General features: G+C 40.2%; 1 protein-coding gene across 5 annotated transcripts in view; it reads right to left on the bottom strand.

Annotated features, from left to right (window-relative positions):
* zzz3 (zinc finger, ZZ-type containing 3) overlaps positions 1-24,991 on the bottom strand; it is a 187,768-nt gene that overhangs the window by 153,943 nt on the left and 8,834 nt on the right. For 2 of the 5 annotated variants that reach the window (XM_059983802.1, XM_059983804.1), the window contains exon 2: positions 3,637-3,719. The exons of the other annotated variants lie outside the window; for them this stretch is intronic. The gene's annotated coding sequence lies outside the window, so the exon portion shown is untranslated. The remainder of the gene's footprint in view (positions 1-3,636; positions 3,720-24,991) is intronic. 5 annotated transcript variants of the gene reach the window in all.

Genomic DNA, 24,991 nt, shown 5'->3' with positions numbered 1-24,991 from the left:
GGAATTACAGAGGCACGAGAGAAGAGTTGGCCAGAATTGATTGAAAAAGAATACTGGCAGGGATGACAGCACAGCAGCAACGGTTGGAATTTCTGGAAGCAAATCAGAAGGCACAGGATATATTCATCTCAAAGAGGAAGTAGTATTCCAAAGGAAAGCTGACACAACCGTAGCTAATAAGAGAAGACAAAGCCAACACGAAAGCCAGAGGGCATTTAATAGAGAAAAAATTGGTGAAGACTGGGAAGCTTTTAAAGACCAATAGAAGGCAATTAAAAAGTCATAAACAAGGTAAAGATGGAATCCGATTGCAAGTAAGCCAATAATATTAAAGAAGATACCAGAAGTTTCTTCAAATACATGAAGTATAAAAGAGAGGCGAGAATGGATATCAGACCGCTGGAAAATAATGCTTGAGAGGTAGTAATGGGTGACAAGGAAATGACAGACGAAATGAACAAGTATTTTGCATCAGTCTTCACTGTGAAAGACACTAGCATTATGGTGGAAGTTCCAGGTGTCGGGGGAATGAAGTGTGTGAAGTTACCATAACTCCGGAGAAGGTTCTTGGGAAACTGAAAAGGCCTGAAGACAGATAAGTCACCTAGACCTGATGGTGTACACCCCAGGGTTCTGAGAAAGCTGGCTGAAGAAATTGTGGAGGCATTAGTATTGATCTTTCAAGAATCATTAGATTCTGCAATGGTTTCAGAAGACTGGAAAATTGCAAATGTCACTCCACTCTTCGAGAAAGAGAGAGGTAGAAGAAAGGAAATTATAGGCCGGTTAGTCTGGCCTCAGTGGTTGGGAAGATATTGGGGTTGATTATTAAGGATGAGGTCTCAAGATACTTGGAGGCTGATGATAAAATATGCCATAGTCAACATGGTTTCCTCAAGGGAAAATCTTGCCTGACATATCTGTAGGAATTCTTTGAAGAAATAACAAGCAGGATAGACAAAGGAGAATTGGTTGATGTTGTGTACTTGGATTTTCAGAAGGCCTTTGGTGCCACACATGAGGCTGCTTAACAAGTTACAAGCCCATGATATTACAGGAAAGATTCTAGCATGGATAAAGCAGTGGCTGATTGGCAAAAGGCAAAGAATGGAAATAAAGGGAGCTATTTCTAGTTGACTGGCAGTGACTAGCAGTGTTCCACAGGGGTCTGTGTTGGGACAGATTCTTTTTATGTTATATGATTTTACGTCAATAATTTGCATAAGGAATTGATGGCTTTGCTGCAAAATTTGCAGAGAATATGAAGATAGGTGGAGCTGCAGGTAGTTTTAAGGAAAGAAAGGCGACAGAACTTAGATTAGGAGAAAATGGAATATAGTGTCAAGAAGTTTGTGGTCATACATTTTGGTAGAAATAATGAAAGGAGATAATAATAAATGGAAATAATAAATGGAGACAAAATATAAAAAACTGAGGTGCAAAGGGACTTGGGAGTCCTTGTGCAGGCTTCCCTAAAGATTGATTTGTAGGTTGAGTCTGTGGTGAGGAAGGCAAATGCAATGTTAGCATTCATTTCAAGAGAACTAGAAAATAAAAGCAAAGATATAATGTTGAGACTTTATAAAGCACTGGTAAGGCCTCACTTGGAATATTGTGAGCAGTTTTGGGCCCCTCATCTTAGAAAGGATGTGCTGAATCTAGAAAGGGTTCAAAGGAGGCTCGCAAAAACAATTCCAGGATTGAATGGCTTGCATATGAACAGTGTTTGATAGCTCTGGGCCTGTATTCACTAGAATTCAGAAGAATGAGGCATGACCTCATTGATACCTAGCAAATGGTGAAAAGACCTGATGGAGTGGATGTGGAGAGGACATTTCCTTTGGTGGGAGTCTAAGACCAGAGAACACAGCCTCAGAATAGAGAGGCATCCTTTTAGAACAGAGATGAGGAGAAATTCCTTTAGCAAAAGCAGTGAATCTGTGCAAATATTTGCACAGGCAGCTGTGGAGGCCAAATCTTTATATATATTTAAGGCACAGGTTGATAGATTCTTGATTGGTCAGGACATGAACGGATATGGGGAAAAGGCATGAGATTGGACCTGAGGGAAAAACAGGATCTGACATGATGAAACAGCAGAACAGACTTGATGGGCCAAATAGCCTAATTCTATTCCTATATCTTGTGGTCTTATACCCTGAATAGGGGTTGATAGAGAGAAAAGGGGATCCTGTTCTACCATGGTCTGTGTCTGTAATTATATATAAAATTACAGACCACAAAACTATTTATCATATATAGACACTGCATATGATACATAAAGTGTACTATATAGAGAGTTCTAGCAACATTTTCATCACATTTAAACACTGAATTTTGCAGGAATCTGACCTCCGAGAAGAGGTACTTGCACTGACGAAGGCAAAGTTCCAGAATCAGAACTATTATAATATAATCTGCTTTAGTCATTGGAAGAATTCTTTTCTCTTCTAAACAATGCAACGGCATCTTCTTTGTCCATACAAGAAAACAGGTGGGACATCGGTACATCACATCACACTAAAAAGACGGCAGTATGGCAACAATAAAGTATTGAACATGGAGCTCAGGGCTTAATGCACAACTTTTCTGCTTCAGAAGAGAGAATCCCAAAGTTGTATAATGTATACATACTTTGACAATAAATGCACTTTGTTACCATTCAGACATAGCCAACAGAGAAGCGAGGTCACCACTTTTCAACTTCCAAATGTTTTTTTTGGATTAATCACTGCTTTTGTAATGCAGCTAATATTTGACAATATTTCTGCACAAAAGACTGTTAAAGTTGTGTAGACAAAGCCAACAATAACAATGAAGGACGACTTCATACAGAAACAAGAATTATTTATCCAGAAGATACTAGTGGACCTAAACTATACAAAGTTCAAAGTAAATTTTATTATCAGAGTACATGTATGTCACCACATACAACTCTGAGATTCATTTTTCTGCAGGCATAGTCAGCAAATCTATAGAATAGTAACTATAACAGGATCAAGGAAAGATCAACCACAAGACAACAAACTGTGCAAATACAAATATAAATAAATAGCAATAAATAATGAGAACACGTGATAACAAGATAAAGAATCCTTAAAATGAGATCATTAGTTGTGGATACATCTCAAAGGATGGGCAAATGAGTGAAGCTATCCCCTTTTGTTCAACGGTTGCGGGGTAGAAACTGTTCTTGAATCTAGTGGTGCGAGTCCTGAGGCTCCTGTACCTACTAGCTGATAGCAAAAGCAAGAAGAAAGCATGGTCTGGGTGGTGAGGACCCTTTGATGATGGATGCTACTTTCCTACAGCAGTGTTTCATGTAGATGTGCTCAATGGTTGGAAAGACTTTACCCATGATGCACTGGGTCAAATCCACTACATTTTGTAGGATTTTCCGTTCAAAGTGATTGGCGTTTCCATATGGATATTGTAAGAATATGACCTCACTCAGTTCTACATTTGCTATTAGTAGCCTGCTGACACACACGATTCCAAACAGAAATCAGTAAGACACTGCAGGATGCCAGTGGGACTTCATCCTATCAAGGATATTTTTTAAATGATTTATGATAATAAAGAAGTTCCACAACCATCAGTTTAATCTTCTCAGAAAGAAATTCCTCTGGGACCCACCTGAACAATTTCCAGGCATCCCAGGAGAAGCGTAGGTGTCCCTGGACCCCGGTTAACGAAAGCTCTTGCAAAGTCCAGCTTTCCTGTCACATGGTGCAAAAAAAGAGAAACTTGCATTTATTTAGCGCCTTGCACAGCCTCAGGATCCCCAAAGTGCCGGCAGAGTCGATGAAGTACTTTTGAAGCAAAGTTACTGAGGTCAGTTTATTTAGTGACCAGTCGTGCAAACAATAATGTGCTAGCATACAAATAACCTGGCTTTACAGCTCAAGGAACAAATGTTGACTAGGCCATCAAGATAACTCCCCTGGTCTTCTTCAAAACAGTGCCAAAGAATCTTTTACATCCAACTTTGGAAGGAGGTATGGTCTCTGTTGAAAGGCTCATTTCTGGAGTGGAATTTGTACATTCTCAATCTCAGGAAATAGTGCTACCTAAACTACAAAGGCACACACCTTGGAGAAAAATGGCAGAGCTGAACAAAGCAACTGCAGATTTTAACTCCAGGACCCCAGACCCACTACCTACGGGTTTCTTAACTTGCAGAGAAGGTTAGACAGGAATCACTTGGCAAATCCTCATTAATTCTGCCAAATTCTGAGGTATACAAAATGAGGGGTATCGATAGGGTAAATGCAAGCAGGCTGCATCCACTGAGGTTGGATGAGACTAGAACTAGGTAGATTAATAGTTCAGCATGAACCAGATGGGCCAAAGAGCCTGTCCCTGTGCTGCAGCGTCCTATGTCAGTGGCAGGGTGGAGATACATTTGTACCAAAGGAGGTGCAAGGTGCTCCTTCCCTCCACTAGCTTGCAGGTCACTCTTGAGCAAGGTGTATCACCTGCTCAGTACCCCACCCCCACTAATCTGGGTCATGTGAAGCCATGGCAGCAGGTGGTGAATGATCATATGGATAGTGCACATCACAAGTCCAGGTTATATGACCACTGACACCAGACGGACAATCTCTAAAGAGTATTGACAATGGCTGGGGCCACCAGTCTTGTAAAGACATCACCCAGAAGACGGCCTTAGCAAGTTTTTCTACAAAACCATTATGGTCATGGTTAGAGAAAATAATTGCAGAGTGACAGAGTAAAGGCAGATGGAAGTCCATAATTGCCCACGTCATACAATGCAGTACATCCAGCCAGCAAAGTCCCCATCACTTGAAGGAGGTAAGGCAAACAACCCCAGTGTATGCTGAATCAGCACATGCTTTCAAAAGTAAGTTTGCCCAGTTTCACTTAGCTTAGATGAGACACAATTTCTGGAGACATTTGTCTTTTTTGCTACTGCTACACATTTTATATGCCAGTGCTACAGACTAAGAAGTCAGAAAACTGCAGCACATGAAAACAGGGCCTTCAGCCCATCTAGTCCATTCCAGCCTGATCTCATGCCTAGTCCTATCCACCTGCACCCAGGCCATATTCCCCCAAATTGCTCCCATCCAAATACTTATCAGGTCAGAAAAATGCAGGAACAAGAACATTCCTTCTTTAATAGATATAAGAAGAAGAGGTTTGATCAATAAGTTTTCAGTTGACACAAAGATTGTGGTGTAGTCTTGCCAAGGTAGTCTTGGGCTATAGTACACTAATGATCAGTTGGCAATTTGATGGGCAAGGTGATGGTAGATGGAATTTCACCCTCATGTGAGGTGATGCACTTTAGACCTAAAAAGGGTGGGATATATACTACAAATGGTCGGGCTCTGGGGAGTAATGACAAACAAAAGGATTTTAGTGTACAGGTTCAAAGAGTCCCAGGGTTGGCAGCACAGGATGGTGAAGACAATATCTGGGATGTATGCCTTCATTAGTCAGAGCGTAGTGTATAAGAGCATGGAGGACTTAGTACAATTTTAAAACACTGGTTAGCCCACAATTGGTATATAGCCTCATAGTACACCTGTGCTAATGGAGGTTGTGGAGATGTTATTGCCTAACCAAACAGATTGGTGTGTGCAAATGAGGAAATCAGGATCCAACTGCACAAGGAGATATTGAGCCCAAGGTCTTGAAACTTATTGATTGAAATTTTGCCAAGATGGCGCCAGTGAACCAAAGTTGCAGGCTGCTTACAAAACTTCTAAATATACCCTCTTCTGAATTAATCTCACTGCAATACACAGCATGTAATTTCCCTTTAAGCAATGTACTTTTGAGCCATCTTAATGAATTAACGATTTCATAATCTTTTGAAGGACTGTGTTCTTAACTCTTAAGTATGCAGGAACGGCACCCTTAAGCGGACAAAGGTGCATCCCCACTGCTGAAGGGAGGGAGGAGGGGAGGATTCCAAGCTAGGCTGAAAGGCCAAGCAAGAGAAGTTCCTCTGTGTAGCATCCTGTTAGCAAATGTACAGTTACTAGAGCACAAGACTGAGACCTTAAGGACAAGGTTGGTGTATCAGAGGGGAATGAGGAATTGCTGCATTACGTGTTTCACGGAGGCATTATCCACTTGAACCCTTCCGATTCGGCGATCATACCTGAAAGCTTCTCGACACAAAGGATGAACCAAACTGCTAATTCAGAGAAGGCAAAACTTAGGGGTTTATGTTTCCTGATAAACTGTTGATGGTGCTCAGATGCAGCAACCTTGGTCTTGTCGTACGTTTGCTCCTCCAACCCGAAGCACCTAACAACTAAGTGCCAACTTTTCTACTTACCAAGATAGTTCTCCCCTGATCCCAACTGCAGTTTACATACAGCCAAAAGCTGACATTAATTAGGCATACTACGGTTAGGAATGCATACCATTCCATTCCTATACTGCCTTTCAGGAGATCTGACCGTTTGACTTTCCCACTCCTACCTGCGTACAGTCAGAAGCTAAAGAGCAAGGCTCCAAGGATAAGGAGGCAGAGGAGCAGATATGGGATTGCTTTGAGTCGGCTGTAAACTGGGAAGATTTGGGGTGGGGGGGGGGCAGGGGAAGAGGTACCGGTATATTAGTGGTCAACAGAGACCACTAAAGTCAGTAAGCTCCAAGATCTAAGCCTCAGTATGTCCTTGTGCAACTGTATCCTCAACTTTTCCACTTTCAGACCCCAGTCAGATCAGAATAGCAACATCTCCTCCACAATCACCAACAGCACAGGTGTACCACAAGGCTGTGTGCTTAGCTCCTACTCTACTCACTTTATACTTATGACTGTGAGGCTAAGTACAGCTTCAATATCATATTTCAGTTTGCTGATGATTAACTATCATTGCCTGAATCAAAGGTGGTGGCAAATAGCATATGAGGGAGATTGAAAATCTAGCTGAGTGCTGCCACAACAACCTCTCACTCAATCCCAGCAAGACTAGGGAGCTGATTATTGACTTCAGGAGGCACAGACCATGCACCAGTCTGAGGGATCTGAGGTAGAGAGAGTCAGCAACTTTACCAGTGCAATTACTAAGAAAATACTAAGGAAACCTCTACATCCTTATAAGTTTGCAAAGATCTGGCATAACACCTAGAACTCTGGCAAACTTACAGATGTCCAATGGTGCAAGCTTCACTTACTCCATCACTGAAATGTTCCAATAACCTATGGACTCACTTTCAAAGGCGCTTCATCTCATGCTATCAATATTTATTGCCTATTTATTGATTTTCTTTTTCTCTTTCGTATTTGCACAGTTGTCCTTTGCACATCCTGTTGCTTGTCCATCCTGTTGCGTGTGGACTTTCATTGATTCAATTGTGTTTCTTGAAGTTTCCTATGCACACCCACAAGAAAATGAATTTCAGGGTTGTATATGGTGACATATATATACATACTTTGATAATAAATTTATTTTGTACTGTGTTTAGTTCAAACCTCCACACAATGGTAGGAAAGACCATGAGAGGGTGCAGAGGAGAATCAACAGGACATTGCCTGGACAGGCTGGGTTTGCTTTCCTTTATGTAGCAGAGGTTAAAGAGGTCCTAACAGAGTCACATAGCAATACAGCAAAGATACAGACCCTTCAGCCCAACTAGTCCTTGCTGATCACATTGGCCACGCAACTAGTCCCCACTTCCTCCATACACCCCACTTCTCCAAAGCCCTACCCCTCCACGTGCTTCTTAATACCACTGTAGCTGTCGCAACCACTTTCACTTGCAGTGGCAGGTCATTCCATACATTCATTATCCTTTGTGTGAAAAAAAAATTGTACCTCAGGTCCCTTTTAAACCTTTCCCCTCTCATCCTACATACATGGCCTCTAGTTTTAGACTCCCTTACCCTGGGGAAAAGACAGTTATCATCTACTTTATCTATGCCACTCATAACTTTGAGCATAAGGTCACTCCTCTTTCTCCTACTTTCCAAGGAAAAAAGACATAATGTCACCAAACCTCTCTATAACTTGGGCCCTCTGTTCCTGGCAACATCCTTGTAAATCTTTTCTCAACTCTTTTCATATTAACCATGTCTTTCATATAAAAGGGCAACCAAAACTATACACTGTACTGTGTGGCCTCAGCAATGACTTACAATAGGAACAAAATCCATATTATTTATATAAATATCAAATGAGTCAATTTTGAATCCACATCACCAGCTCTCCCTGGATTCTGTGGGACCTAACCTTCCACACCAGCCTGCCATGCAGGACCTTGTTAAAGCCCTTACTAAAGTATAGTATATGAAAGTATGAGAGGGATAGACAGAGTAAATACCTAGAGATGTCAAAGACTAGCGTACATAGCTTTAAAGCAAGTTCAGAAGGGATGAAGAAATCTTTCATCCAGAGATTGGTTACAACCAGGAAAATTTGCCTGATAAGGCAGAGACTCTCAAGACATCTTAAGAAGCATCTCATCAGGCACCTGAATCATCAAGATATAGTCGGTTAAAGACCAAGTACTATAAATGGGAAAAACAAAAGCCTACAGATGCTGGAATCCAGAGCAATAACCAAATTGCTGAAGGAACTCAGTGAGCCCAACAAGCACCTGTGTAGGGGGAAGAATTATCAATGTTTCAGGTAGAAATCGGGATTAGTATACATACATGATGGTCAATGTGAAAATAATCAACTAATGGGTCTTTTTTCTGTATTAAATAATACAACAGATGGGCTCCAGTCATTTGCCTCAGACACTGAGATAAACATATCAGACAACAGGCAATGATCTTTACAAAGTGGGTCCTTCTTTCCATGGCTATAAGGTCAATTACTATTTACTCTGAGCAATATGTCATGAGATTTCACATAGACAAATAATATCATTTTTAAAAAATTAATACTCAGAATCAAAATTAAATTGTATGGGGTCTCAGCTTCAGTATCTGCCAATATACATTTCAGTCAATAAGTCCTACTTTGAGATCCTGTAAATCTTGACTATTGCTAGGCAACAATATGGTAACCAGGTGAGTTCAGCTCAGAGAAAATTCAGCTCAATACCCCTCTACTTTCACCTCATCAGGCAGGTGATCTCAGGTTAGAAGGGTTGCATTCCTAGAGAACTGTCTGTAACCCCACATTATACACAGAGATGCTTCTTACATGATGCTTAACATTCATATTAAAACACTTTATCAGTGATGAGAAAGTGATCCATTGTTTACCAACTGAGGCCAACATAAGACTGGGAGATGATAGTCATGGCATGTTCAAAATAAATAATAAATTCTCTCATTTTTTATTTTTAGTTTCAGTACTGTGGGCATTAAGACTTGGATATGACATCACGGGTTACAGACACAGCGATGTTCCTCCATTGCATCCTCTCTGCAGTCTGTGAACAGAGAGTAGCCCTGCTGCACTCTTAGTCACAGGGCAATCTCTCAGACTCACAGGCTCAAGGATCAGGAGTGAGTTTAGGAAATGGTGTTATCAGGGGAAGGGATGGGATTCAAGGATTGGGGTTCTTGGAAGAAAGGTGGTATAAAAGGACTTTAGTAGTTTGCTCAGAAGATTAGGGAGGGCAAAGGAGGAATTTGTCTTGACAGTACAGTGTGGCTGTGCTATTCATCTGTGAGACATTTTCTCTGATGTATCACTTTGTAGGAAACCACGACCAGATTCTTATAATAATCCCTTGGCTTTTACTTCAACTATTTCACCATGCTGGCCCCCAAACTCCTTTTACATCAACACACACACACAAAATTCTGGAGGAACTCAGCAAGTCAGACAGCATCTATGGAGAGGAACAAACAATCAACATTTCAGGTTGAGACCCTTCATCAGGACCACACTTCTACACCAATGAAAAATGCATGGTGAAACTATCATAATTCTTAAACTCCTGCTTAGGAAGCATAAGAAACTAATCTTTACTACAGTGAAAATTGCATTTAAACACCTCAATCTCAGTCCTACTTGAAGCAAACCTCCTCATCTCTAAAGTGGGCAGCTCAATTTGCTACAGTTACAGGCTCCTGGTACAAGGTTATTGGTGCTATGGGCTAACCCCAGGTACCATATGGCCAGCGACGAGACCTCAACTCTCTACATTACATGAAACGTTTGAAGACCCATTCTGTTAATAGCAAATCAATAACCAAAGCAATTAAAGAAAGGTCTGCTGCAGATGGGTTCTATGCAGGATATGGCACTTTTGACCTCGTTTTAAAAATATGTAACCTTTATCATCCAGTTAAACTGTGAGTGTCATTGGTGGGTATAGTAGAGGGAGAGAGTAAAAGACGTTGAACATACAGGTAATCTTGCATTATGGGAGAGTTGCAGTTTTAGAAAATGGTCCATATTGCAATTTTCTGCTGTGCAATTTTGTATCATTGGTATATACATCAAAGACTTGATTTGAAAATAATATTCTGCATCTCAAAATTTTTGGATAGCACTCTAAATTCTATTAAGGGTGAATTTCCATTGCCTAAATGGCTATAAACTGAGAAGATTTTAAGGGGGTCGGATATATTGTATATTGGTGGGCAACAGAGACCATTAATGTCAATAACCTTCAAGACCTTGGCCTCAATACCTCCTTGTGCAACCGTATTCTTGATTTTTTTTCACTTGCATTCCTGTCAGCTTGGATTGGCAACACCATCTCCTCCACAATCTCCATCAGCACAGGTGCACCACAAGGCTGTGTTCTTAGTCCCCTGCTCTACTTGCTTTACACTTGTGACTGAAGTTCAGTAAAGCTCCAATGTCATATAATTGGTGTGCTAACAAAACACTGTCACTGGCCAAATCAAAGGTGGTGATGAAGCAGCATATCAGAAGACTGAAAATCTGGCTGAATGGTGCCACAACATCTCATGCAATGTCAGCAAAACCAAACTGCAGATTATTGACTATAAAAGGAAAAAGCAGGTCCTCATCAGAGGTGGAGAGGGTCAAGCAGCTTTAAATTCCTTCCCATTATCATTTCAGAGGATCTGTCCTTGGCCCAGCATGTAATGCCATGACAAAAAAAACACAGCAGTGCCTTACTTTATTAGAATTCTGCGAAGATTCAACATGTCATCTAATACCCTGACAAACTCTGACAGATGTGCGGTGGAGAGAATACTGGTCGATTGCATCAGAGCCTGATAGGGAAACACCAATGTCCCTGAAAGGAAAAGCCTACAGAAAGTAGTTGATACAGACCATCCATCATAGGTAAAGTGTCCCTACCATTGAGCGCATCACAAGAAGCACTGTCGCAGAAAAGCAGCATCCATCATCAAGGACCCCCGCCATCCAGGCCATGTTCTCTTCTCGCTGTTGCCCTCAGGGAGGTGGATACAGGAGCCTCAGGACCCACACCACCAAGTTCAAGTACAGTTATTACCCATCAAACATCAAGCACTTGAATCAGTGGGAATAATTTCACTCACCCCAAAACTGAACTGTTCCTTGAACCCAACAAATCATTTGAGGACTCTTCACCTCATGTCCTTGATGTTTATTATTTATTTATCATTATTATTTTGTTTGTGTTTTTCTTTTTGTATTTGCACAGTTTGTGGTGGTTGCACATTTTCATGTCTTGTGTGTGTTTTTATAGATTCCATTGTTTCTTTATTCTACTGTAAATGCCTGCAAGAAAATGAATCTAAGGGGAGTATATGGAGACATATATAATACTGTGATAATAAATTTACTATTAACTTTTATTTGAACCAAATTTCTTCCAATATCCCGATTGTTCACCACAGCTGCACAAGTCTGTGCAACAGTCTGAAGGTTGCAGTAATAAATGTTGGACTCAATGCATACTTCCAGTAAAGAAAATCAGATTCAGATAGGAAAAGTCCATTTCCCTAGTACATTATTTCCAACACAGTATTCACTGTACCAGAAGTTCTCCAGACACTGAGGAACAGATTTTTTACATTGTTAACTCACAAATCTCTGCGCCTGCTACTCTGCCTTCCTGATCTCCTTTCAAGCTTTCATCTCATTTAAGCAATTATCTACCACTGTAGAAATACAGAGACTTGTATCAGGTACAAATAGACTCAATTAATACAGAAAACAGTTCAAGCACCAGACAGCACTGTTGCTAGGAGCTATCAGTTGGAAAGGCAGTTTAGTCCTATTTGAGACAGCTAAATCATAGTGTTCATAAGCTTTAATTATTATATGGCAAAAATTGCTATTTGCCCCTTTAAGGAAAACATCCAGGTGTATGGGGACCTTCATGAGAAGGTGGCTTTCAAAATAGTGAAATACACTGAGGCCATTTTATTACGTACAGGAGCAGAATCCTGAGCGGTCTGTGCTGCTGTAACCAATCCATTTCAAGGTATGACATGTTGTGCATTCAGAGATGCTCTTCTGCACATCACTGCTGTAATGCATGGTTATTTGAGTTACTGTCATCTTCCTGTGAGCTTGAACCAGTCTGGGCATTCCCTCTGACCTCTCTCATTAACAAGGCATTTTCGCTCACAGATCTCCCATTCACTGGATTTCTTCTTTTTTTTTTTGGTTTTTGCACCATTGTCTATAAACTCTGGAGACTATCGTGCATGAAAATCCCAGATCAGCAGTTTCTGAGATACTCAAACCAACCCATCTGGCACGAACAATCATTCCACGGTCAAGGTCACTTAGATCACGTTTCTTCCCCATTCTGATGTTTGGTCAGAGGAACAACTGAACCTCTTGACCTTATCTGCAGGCTTTCATACATTGAGTTGTTGCCACATGACCGACCAGTCAGATATTTGCATTAGCAAGGTGTACAGGTGTACCTAATAATGTGACCACTGATTGTAGTTTTCATTATTTTCCCAAACGGAACAAATTACCTCAAATCATACGATAGAATCTATAATAAAGGATTTATTAACAAAATTCTGGGAAAAGAATCATACACAAAATGCTGGAGAAACTGAACAGTTCAGGCAGCATCTATGCAAGAGTAAATAGTTGACATTTTGGGCTGAGACCCTTCTATTAGGGGTGAGAAGGAAGAAGGAAGATGCCTGAATAAAAAGGTGGGTGGAGGGGAAAGAGACCAGCTGGCACTTGATAGTGAAGTCAGGTGGGTGAGAAAGATCAAGGGCTAGAGAAGATAGAAATCTGATAGGAGGAGAGTGGACAATAGGAGAAAGGGAAGAAGAGGTCCCAGGGGAAGTAATATATAAGCATATAACAACTACAGCACGGAGACAGGCCATCTTGGCCCTTCTAGTCCGTGCCGAACACTTACTCTCACCTAGTCCCACCTACCTGCACTCAACCCATAACCCTCCATTCCTTTCCTGTCCATATACCGATCCAATTTTTTTTAAATGACAAAAAATCAAACCTGCCTCTACCACTTCTACTAGAAGCTTGTTCCACACAGCTACCACTCTCTGAGTAAAGAAGTTCACCCTTGTGTTACCCCTAAACTTTTGCCCCTTAACTCTCAACTCGTGTCCTCTTGTTTGAATCTCCCCTACTCTCAATGGAAAAAGCCTATCCACGTCAACTCTATCTATACCCCTCATAATTTTAACTACCTCTATCAAGTCCCCCCTCAAGCTTCTACGCTTCAAAGAATAAAGACCTAACTTGTTCAACCTTTCTCTGCACTTAGGTGCTGAAACCCAGGTAACATTCTAGTAAATCTCTGTAATAGGGAGATGAGAAGTAGAAGGACAGAGTGGGGTACAGAAGTAGCGGTGGAGTGGGGAGGAATTTGTTTACTGGAAGGAGAGAGGGAAAGAGAAAAAAAGAAAATTGATATTCATGCCATCATGTTGGAGAGTACCCAGACAGAATACAAGATGTTGCTCCTCCATCCTGAGGCCATGGATTGTCACATTGGCACTGAATCAAAATTAAAATGTTTGGTCACCAGGAAGTCCCACTTCTGGCAAAATGGAGCAGAGATGCTCAACAAAGCAGTCCCCCAAATTTACCATGGGTCTCACCAATGTATAGGAGGTCACATCAGGAGTACTGGACACATTAGATGCCCTAGCAGATTTACAAGTAGGGTGTTGCCTCATCTGGAAGGACTGTTTGCGGCCTTGAACAGAGGTAAGGGAGGAGGTACATGGGCAGATGTAGCACTCAGGCCACTTGCAAGAATAGTGCCTGGAGGGGGAGCAATCTCTGTGGAAATTGGAGGGCAGAAGTAAGGTAAAGTTATATTTAGTGGTGGGATCCTTTTGGAGATGCCAGAAGTTGCAAAGGATAATGTGTTGCAAATGCAGACTGAAGGGATGGTAAGCAAGAACGAGAGAGACTCTTACATTATTAAGGTAACAGGACAATATGCTAAACACAGATGTACAGGGAATGGAGGAGATGCAGGTGAGGGCAACACCAATAGTGGAGAGAGGGAATTCCCATTCTTTAAAGGGGAGAACATCTCTGATGCCCTGGAACAGAAAGCTGCATCCTGGGAACAGACATGGTGGAGGCAAAGAAATTGAGAAAATGGAATAGCATTTTTACAGGAGATAAGAGTGGGAAGAGGTACAGTCGAGATAAAGTTAGCATTAAGTTTACAAAGATAGCCGTAAAGGGACTTCAAGGGAATTTGAGCAAGCTGAGTGACTAGGTAAGAACATAAGAACATGGGTGAGATAATGTAGGAAAATGGGTGTTCATCCACTTTGGTGTAGAAAACCACATAATTCCGAAATGATGAGAAAACAAACAACGTTAATGTTTAAAGGGGCTTGGTTGTGCTTGTGAACTGCAATAATAACATAAATGTGCTGTAAACATTTAGTTACATAACACTCTTTGGCCCAGCATGCCCACGCTAAACTTTTCTAACGTACCTGTCCAGACAGGTTTTAAATGTTGTAATTGTACCTGCCTCTACCAACTCATCTATTTACCCAACACTGTAAAAAAAAATTGTCTCAGTTCCCCTTAAATCTATGACCTCTAGTTTTAGACTTCCCTACCCAGGGAAAGAAACAGTGACCATCTATCTAATCTATGCTCCTCACGACAGTGTTGACATTATAGCATAGTGTACAATGCTTTACAGTGCAGGATTCCTGCTGCTGCCTACAAGGTGTTCATGCATACTCCACAGAACCATGTGGTTTTCCTCCAGTATTCTCCCACAGTCCAATGAAGTACAGGATGATAGATTAATTGGTCACTAAGTTGACCCGTGATGAGGCTGTGATTAAATTGAAGGATTGCTGGGTGGCATAGCTCAAAGGTACAAAAGGGCCTATTCTGTGCTGCCTGTCAAACAATCAATAAATATATGTTTTTATAAAAATCTATAAGGTCACCTCCTAAGCTTCTTTCATATCTGGGAAAAGAGCCTACCCACTTTCTCCATACATCTCAAGACCTCGAGACCTGGCAACATTACTGTATTGTGACTGCTTTCTGTAAACTCTCAAGCTTAGTCACATCCTTACTTTGACATGGTGACCAGAAATGCACATAAAATTCCAAGTTTAGAGTGTCCTTTACAATTGTATTATAATGTTGTATTACAAAGCAAATAAAATTGGTTATTACTGTCCGTGCAATGAGAGGCAATGAAGTTTGTCTTGCACACTAGTTATTTCTGTGCATCAAGGTAAAACAATGAACAATGCAGAATAAAGTGTAGCAGTTACAGAAAATGGTTCTGCACAGCCAAGAAGGGCCAAAAGGCCTGTTTCTGTGCTGTAATGTTCTATGTTTCTATGGCTCTATAAGGTGCAGTGCAGGAAAACAAAGAACATAACGAGGTAAATTGTGAGGCCAAAAGTCCAAATTATCGTACTAGGGAACCATTACGTATAACAACAGGGTAGAAACTGTCTTTGAACCTGGTAGTACACATTTTCAGTCTTTTGCATCTTCTCCCCAATGGAAGAGGGGAGAATAGAGATTGTTTTTATGATATAAATACAGGATAAAGAAGTGTACTAAACCCAGATGACATCACACACAGAAAAGGCCATAGGACATTGGAGCAGAATTAGGTCATTCAGCCCAGAGTCTGCTCTGCCATTCCATCATGGCTGATTTATTATTCCTCTCTACTTCCATTCTCTTGCCTTCTCGCCATAACATTTGACATCAGCATTAGCTGAAAGACAAGTATACCAGTTAGTACTGAAATGAAGAAAAATGCCTTCACTCAGAGAATCGCAAACCTTTAGAATTCTCTATCCTGGAGAGTGTAAGCTTTGTCAGCTTGCATTCAATTCAATCAAAACATAGATTGATAGATTTGTGGATTTCAAAGGGAATCATAGGTTACATAGACAGTTCTGGAAAATGGTGCTGAAGATCTGTCACGACCTTGAGGAATCGCAGAGCAAGCTTGAAGGGCCAGCTGGCCTACATCCAGCTTCTATTTCATATGTTTAGTACATCTCAAAGCACGTTGTAGGTGATAAAGTACTGTTAGTGTGAGGTGTCTGCAATGCAGGATGTGAAGCAGCCAAATTACCCTCAATGAACTACCACAGGTGTCAATAAGTAAATCAGTATCTTTAAAATAATAACTGCAGGATGAATGCTGACTAGAATATTGGGAATAACTCAAGTTGTCCAAAATATTGCCACAGGATTTTTACATCCATCATGTAAGTGCAAACCAGCCTTACATATAACATCTCCTCTAAAACCAGCTCTTCCAATGCTCATATGTCTGTATTGGGCCTTGAATCTATAATTCACTGCAAGTTACTATTTTCCTTGTTAGATATTCCTAATCCATTACCACCTACTAATGATGTTCTTTAAATAAAACCCAGGTTCAGGATAGAACTTACAAAGGTACTGTTGGTATAGTTTGGTAGGGCTAACTAATATGAAAAAAATTTCATCCAAAACATCAACAGCCCCACCACCGGAACCAAGTTGGATACAATTAGTGTTCCACCATCAATTTGTATAAAAATGAACTTTCTTCAAAGCAGGATATGATTTTACACTGGTGACATGAATATAAATCCAGTCAAGACTCCAAATTGGCCTAAGACCAAAGAAAATTGAGATTCTCTGGAAAATATCAGCTTAAGCATTGCAAATACTTAGTACAGTAAGATTTAGTTGCTTCAGCTGGGGATCTAAATTGGGTTAATTTATTCTTGAAACATTTCAACGATTTATTTCGACAAACCAGAGCAGCAGTTCAAGTTTGAATGCATCAAGAATTTTCAGAACTTTCAACTGGATTTTTTTTTAAGGACCAGCAAAAACTTCTGAAGCTTTTCCTAGTCAGTATAACATCTCCCTGTAATAAAAAGGTCTCCAGATTTCCCACTCAATTATGGAAAGTCCAACCATAGGTCACTGTCAACATGGAAAATTTGTTATTAATATGAGCTGACCTCTCCACACAGCACATTCAGGAAACGGAGTACAATCCAGGAACTGGCTGCCAATAGATCAAGAAAGTAGTCCCACACAGCTGCAGGATGGGAAGGATAAAAGACCCATAAACAAGATTTATCTGTTTTACCAATAACAGAAATAAAGCACCTTTGTTTTCATGTGATGATCTAAATTTGTCTTATTTCATCATTCAGACCTTGGTACAAAAAACTCACACAGCAATATCTAAAATCATTGGTGGTACAACACATCATTACCAGTAGAGGTTCATATAGCACTTATAACATGATCGGAAACATCACTGAGAGTCGAAGGTTGGTATTAATGACACTAGCCACAGAAAATTATTTCGTACTTTAAATCCAAAGTCTAGTGACGATCCCTGACTGGCACTTCTGACACTTCCTGTTACGTATGTGCGAAGCCAGTACGACACCACAGTAGGATTAAATGTTTTTACTGAGTCGTGTTAATTATGGTGCATAGTGGACAACTTACAGTGTTGTTGCAATGATCTGAGTCTACTGAGACGAAAACACGCGCACTTGAAAGCCCACACCCAAAAGAGTGCCTCCCTAATCAATTCACTGCACAAGCAACATTCTCACAAGCAATCCACTCATCACTCCATGTCCCTTGGCACCTTTCTATGCACCTAGAGGAGATGCAAGCCTCTGTTGCCCTCTTCTCTTCCCACACTCCAGGGCCAAATCATTCCAGATGAAACAGCAAGCCATCTGTATTTCATACACTCCAATCAATAGCATTCGATGTTCACTATGTGGCCTCCACTGCACTGATGAACCCAAACACAGATTGCATGTCTGCTGCTCATCAGTCATTCAATCATTATATAGGGGCGATCCCAAGCTTCCTGTTATGTGCGGCTCCCATTCTGACCCGTCTGTACCTCTTTCACTGTCATAGTGAGGCCCAACTGAAACAAGAAGCAAAAAACCTCTCATCTATGCATTTTACAGCTTTAGTAACCATAATTTTCTAAATTCAGTTGGAGTGCTTGCTCATGTTTTCCAATATCATGTTTAACTCATCCAGTTTCTTTAAAATGTCCTGTTAATGGTCAATATGCTCCTCCAATCTGTCTTAACCTATGTCCATATATACAGGTGTCCCCCGTTTTTCGAACGTTCGCTTTACAACTCGCTGTTATGAAAGACCTACATTAGTACCTGTTTTCGCTAACCAAAGAGGATTGTCGCTTTTACGAAAAAAGGACGCCCACTTTATACGTGTGTTTACCCCGAGAAAGACTACAATGACTGTGAAACCTTGTGCGGGCAGTTGTTTGCGCATGCGCGTACATGCGCCTGCACGTGCAGATGTATGCGTGTATGTGCCAATTTTTTTCTCCAAATCGATTTTGGCTCGCTGTCTTCCCGATTTTGATAAGTGAAACTACACCGTACATAAAATATTTCTACTTTATATAGGTTGTATATTTATCATATCATTCCTGCTTTTACTATATATTAGTTTTATTTTAGGTTTTATGTGTTATTTGGTTTGATTTGGTAGGGGTTTTTTGGGTCTGGGAATGCTCAAAAATCTTTCCCATATAAATTAATGGTAATTGCATCTTCGCTTTATGACATTTCGGCTTACAAACACTTTCATCGGAATGCTCTACCTTTGGATTGCGGGGGGAAACCTGTAGTCTTTTGACTTGCACCTCACTCACCCCCGCTCTCTTTTGAAACTCTCCACTTCCTCCCACCAAGCTCTGAGAAAGGATTACTGATGGAAAATGCTGACTGGTTTCTCTTTCCACAGATACTGTTCAACTGAGTTCTTCCAGCATTTGTTTCTGACTCAACACAGAGTTCTTCACTGTCAGAAATTGTTGTTCAAATGCAATTGAACCAGGTCATCATCTACCTTCTCAGATGTACACATTGGTCAGGGAGGGTCCATGGATGTTGTGTCCCACTGTCTACGTGATAGACAAGCCTAGGCAGTATGATATGGAGAGCAAGCTGTTTCCCATGTAGCAGGCTTCCCCTAGCCATGCAGCTGATGAATCCAAAGAAACAGCAGAGCCCAATACAGTTTGGCACCTGTGGCATCACAGGAGTTGCCAGACAGCATTGTATACAAAGTATCACATTGTCACACACTACAGGCAGAGAAATATTCCACCAATACCTATCTTTCTACCAAAATACTGAGCAACAGATTAACTGGTCATTATCACTTTGCGGTTTATATGAAAACTTACTCTGCTCAAAATTATTTTATACATTTCACATTAAATCATCAATAGACTTCAGAAGTAATCCATTGTCTGCCAAGGGCTTTGAAACATCTTTGGACTATAAACAATCGTCAAGTTTACAAAGGTTGAATTGTTTATGGAATCCAATATCAGATAGAACAATTTCCAAATAATTTACAGCCCATTTCTCCGCAACTCTAAGTGAACAGTCCAGTATTGTTCCATGAATCCCATAACACATCAATTGTAATTCTCCCACTTCTGAAGGCGAATAATCTGCAAGTGCAGACTTTTGGTCCTTAATGACATTACAGAGCAATATTCAAAGTGCACCGACAATATAATAAATGGCTAATTTGAAAGCAATGGGATAACCTAGCTGATTGATATTAGAGATCATGTATTCTTAATACCTTCCGCTCCACCAGTGAGTCTAAACAACAAGAGATTCTACAGATGCTGGAAATCCACAGCAACACACAAAAAACGCTGGAGCAACTCAGCAGGTTTGGCCGCATCTATTGAGGGGAATGAACAGTCAATGTTTCATGCCGAGTCTCTTTATCAAGACAGAGACCTGAAACGTCAACTGTTTATTCCTCGCCATAGATGCTGCCTGACCTGTTGAGTTCCTCCAGTATTTTGTGTTGCTCTGAACAACCAGCTGGATTACATTAATGGAAATGATTCAGACACCATATTTAGAGTGGAAGAAACCCTCAATAATCAGTGCCCTTCTCATAACACATAAATTAGAAAAAGGATCACTTTTTAAATGATAGTCATCACTGTTTTCTTTCAGTTTTTCTCAAGCTATTTCCTGTTGCCAGACAATACACAAAGTATCATTTTTTAACCCAAAATGCTGATTCAGACATAGAATTAAATACTGCACCTTTTATCAAAAATCAAGCAGATTTAATTAAAGTAAATTTACATCAAAGTATACACATCACCATATACTACCCAGAGGCATTTCCTGCAGGCATTTACAGAGACATAAAGGAATACAATAGAATTTCTGAAAAACAATACATAAACAAAGACTGACAAATGACCAATATGCAAAGACAAATTATACAAATAAAAACATAAATAATACTGAGAACATAAGTTGTAGAGTTCTTGAAATGGAGTTTGTATACTGTGGAATCAGTTCAGCGTGAAAGTGAGTGAAATTAACTGCACCAGTTCAGGAGCCTGATGGTTGTAGGGTAGTAACTTTTTCTAAACCTGGTGGTGGTGGGACAACATATGGCTCCGATTTTAGTAGTGAGAAGCATGCATGGCCTGGATGGTGGAAGTCCTTGATGATGGATTACAACTACAAATAACTAAGTTAGCTTATGATATCAAATGTTTACAAAATTAAAATTTAGTGACAGTCCTTTAAATTAACAACAAATACTTTGCAAATCCAAGCAATACTGAGCAAATCCAAGCTGGAATCCAACTACAACAGGATCAAGACTAGGATTGAATTTACTTTGCACTGATTATCTCTCATAACCAATCTCCAAAATTGAATCCCAGGAATTCCTTACTGCAACCAAAAGCAGCAATTCTAGTGTTTCTGACAATCAAACCTATGAAGCAACAGTGAATGGCAAAATTTATGAACATTACCCAATAATGCTTCTCAGAAAGTGGACAATGTGAACCTGATGAAAAAACATCCTAAAAACTTTTCAATTATGCAGAAGACACAAAAGTGTGTGGAATTGCAGATTGTGAGAAAGGAAGTACAAGGGATACAGCAGCAGAGACTAGCTGGAAATTTGGACAGCAAAATGGCAAGTGAAGTTTAATTAGACAAGTATGAGGAGGTGCATTTTGGCAGGTTAAGTGGAAGAGGATATTATACAGTAAGTGCCAGAACCTACAAGAAAACTGATATACAGAGGGATCTTGGGGTGTAAGTCCACGGTTCCCTGAAAACAGTAATACAAATGAACAGGTTAGTAAATAAGGCATATGGTATCCTTGCCTTCAGTCAGGGCATCAAGTATAAAAGTTAGAAAGTCACACTTCATCTGTTTAAAACTTTGGTTACAACACATCTGAAATATTGTGTGCAGTTCTGGTCACTACATGATAGGAAGGAGGCTTTGGAGAGGATGCACAAGAGGTTAAATGCCTTGCCTGGATGAGAGAATATTAGCCATAGGAGATGTTGGACAAACTTGCTTTCTCCCCTCTGCTTAGGCATAGGAGGCTGATGAGTGACCTTGTCAAAGTTTATTACATTATGAGGGGCATAAATAGAATATATGGTCTTTATTTTTCCAGGATGGAAATATCAAGCTTCTTCATCTTACACAGAAGGTGATAGGTACCTAGAATGAGCTGCCAGGGCAAGTGGTTGAAACAGATAAGACAGCAATGTTTAACCAGACAGACAACAGATATACAAGCCTGAGACTTGTTTAGATTGGCATCACGATTGGCACAGACACTGTGGGCCAGAGTCTGTTCCAGTGCTGTAATATATTATATGTACTAATGCATATATAAACAGCAGAAAATGTGCTAAATCGCCATCTCTGAGATGCTGAAGATCAGATGCAAATTTTGACTGCATTCAAGAGGTAAAAATAACTTTTCAAAACTTCATCATTCCAACAGGATTGTAGACCAATTTATATATTTTTTACAGCTGATATAATCTCTCAAAGCACTTAAGAATAAAGATTTGATACCAATCTATTCAAGGAAATCTTCAAACCTGGGCAAAGAAGGAAGTTTAAAGGATTAAGAGATGGAGAGTTGGTGAAACGTACAGGCAGAGCCAGGTGAAAGCAAAGTACTTCACTAGTGAGCAGCCATCAAAAATTAAGAGTTCCTTTGTTTTCTGTCGGTAGTGCAGTGGTTAGTACAATGCTTCACATTACCAGTGACCCAGGTTCAATTCCTACCACTGTCTGTAAGGAGTTTGTATGTTCTCCCTGTGACAATGTCCAAGGATATACCAGCTGATAAGTTAACTGATCATTGTAAATTATCCCTTGATTAGGCTAGGATTAAATTGGGGACTGCTAGGTGGCATCTCAAAGGGCCGGAAGGGCCTATTCCATGCTGTATCTCAATAAGTAAATATATAAATAAATAAATTGCTTCCGTTTTAAAACCTGATGTATTCTTTACATTGAAAATACAATAACCATTGAACAATTTTAGAATAAATAACAATAATGCAATTTAGGATAGTGATCTTGGGCAAATATTTATGTTGTAATTAATTCAGTATTTTCCCCCTATTGCCTTTGAAGGTCACACATAACCCAATTGGTTAAATGAGTACAGAGTCTCAGTTAACAAGAACATTCTCCTATATTGGAACAATTTCAAAGTTAACTTAATTACTACATGTATATCGAAACATACAAAGAAATTTCATTTACACATCCTAAGAAAGCAAAAGGAGAAATTATAAATGCAGGTTCGTGCACCTTTAACTTTCTTTCCCAGTGTGTGTCAATTGATTTGATTTCAGACAATAGTCACATATTCAAGTTCAAGTTAATTGTCATCTGAATGTACGTATATACAACCTACTAAACCAGGGGTTCCCAACCTTTTCTATGCCATGGACCCTTACCATTAACCAAGGAGTCTCTGGACCCCAGGTTGGGAACCCCTACACTACACCTGGGTGCACCCACTAAATATATCACAAACACACAAACCAAAATATTACCATAATAAAATATAATTCAAAATGCATGTAGTGCACAGCACAGGTAAACACTAAACAGCTTGCTACAATTCACCACTTCATCTCCACGTTACTCAGTCAACATCTCCATACCTAACAATTAGAGAATGAGGTACCATTTTAACACTTCACTGGTGCACTTACAAATAACATTGGAAGTGGCAAATACATAAAAATCAGTCAACAAAGACAGTTTTAAGGGCAATGTGAAAGAAAAAGGCAAGGTGATTTTGGGAAGGATGCAACAACTCAAAGCTATGGCAACTAATAGCAAATAAATTAAATCTGAGGTTGATCAACAAACAAGAAATAACAGAGAAATAATAACGACTGGCCAAGGAGATAGCAGATAAATTAAATGAGTATTTTATATCAGTCTTCAACGTAAAGGACACGAGCAGAGTGCCAGATGTTGAAGGGTGTGAGGGCACTCTTTAAGAAATGAGGAAGGCAACAGAAAGGAAATCATAGACCAGTGAGCCTGACCTCGGTTTTTGGGAAGATGTTGGAAGTCAATTGTTAAGGATGAGGTTATAAAGTACTTGGTGATACAGGAAAACACAGGACAAAGTCAGCATGGCTTCCATAAGGGACAATCTTGCCTGACAAATCTGTTGGAATTCGTTGAGGAGATTACATGTAGGATAGATAAAGGGACTCAGTGGATGTTGTATACTTGGACTTTCAGAAAGCCTTTGACAAGGCACCTCATATGAGGCTGCTTACCAAGTTAAGAGCCCATGGTATTACAGGAAGGTTATTGGCATGGTTAGAGCATTAGCTGATTGGTAAGAGGGAGCGAGTGGGAATCCACAGGAATTGGTGTTGGGACTGCTACTTTTTATGTTGTATCTCAATGATTTAGATGATGGAATAGATGGCTTTGTTGCCAAGTTTGCAGATGAAATGAAGATTAGTGGAGGTAGTGCTGAGGAAACAGGTAGGCTGCAGAAGAACTTACACAGATTAGGAGAATGGGCAAGAAAGTGACAAATGAAATACAATGATGGAAAATGCACGGTCATGCATTTCGGTAGTAGAAATAAATATCCAGACTATTTTCTAAATGGGGAGAAAATCCAAAAATCTAAGATGCAAAGGGATTTGGGAATCCTTCTGTAGAACAGCCTAGGGGTTGACTTGCAGGTAGAGTCGGTAGTAAGGAAGACAAATGCAATGCTAGCAGTCACTTCAAGAGGTCTAAAATATAAGAGCAAGGATGTGATGCTGAGGCTTTATATGGCACTGGTGAGGCCTCACCTTCAGTATTGCAAATAGTTTGGGCTCCTCATTTAAGAAAAGATGTGCTGGCATTGGAAAGGATTCAGAGAAGGTTCATAAGGATGAGTCCAGTAATGAAAGGTTGTCATACGAGGAACATTTGATAGCTCTGGGTCTGTACACGCTGAAATTTAAAAGGTTGGGGGGGGGGGGGGGGGGAAGGAATCTCAATGAAAACTTTCAAATGTTGAAAGGCCTAAATAGAGTAGATGTGGAAAGGATGTTTCCCATGCTGAGGGAGTCTAGGACAAGAAAGCACTGGATAGAGGGGCGTCCATTTAAAACACATGCCAAAAAATTTCTTTAGCCAGAGGGTGGTAAATTTGTGGAATTTATTACCACAGGCAGCTGTGAAGGTCAGAATGTTTAAGACAGAACTTGATAGATCCTTGATTGGACACGGCATCAAAAGGTTACAGG

This window comes from Hypanus sabinus, chromosome 11, assembly GCF_030144855.1.
Source record: "Hypanus sabinus isolate sHypSab1 chromosome 11, sHypSab1.hap1, whole genome shotgun sequence".
Classification (NCBI taxonomy): Eukaryota; Metazoa; Chordata; class Chondrichthyes; order Myliobatiformes; family Dasyatidae; genus Hypanus; species Hypanus sabinus.
Note: the sequence above shows the minus strand (reverse complement) of the source record. Positions and strands in the feature narration are given on the sequence as shown.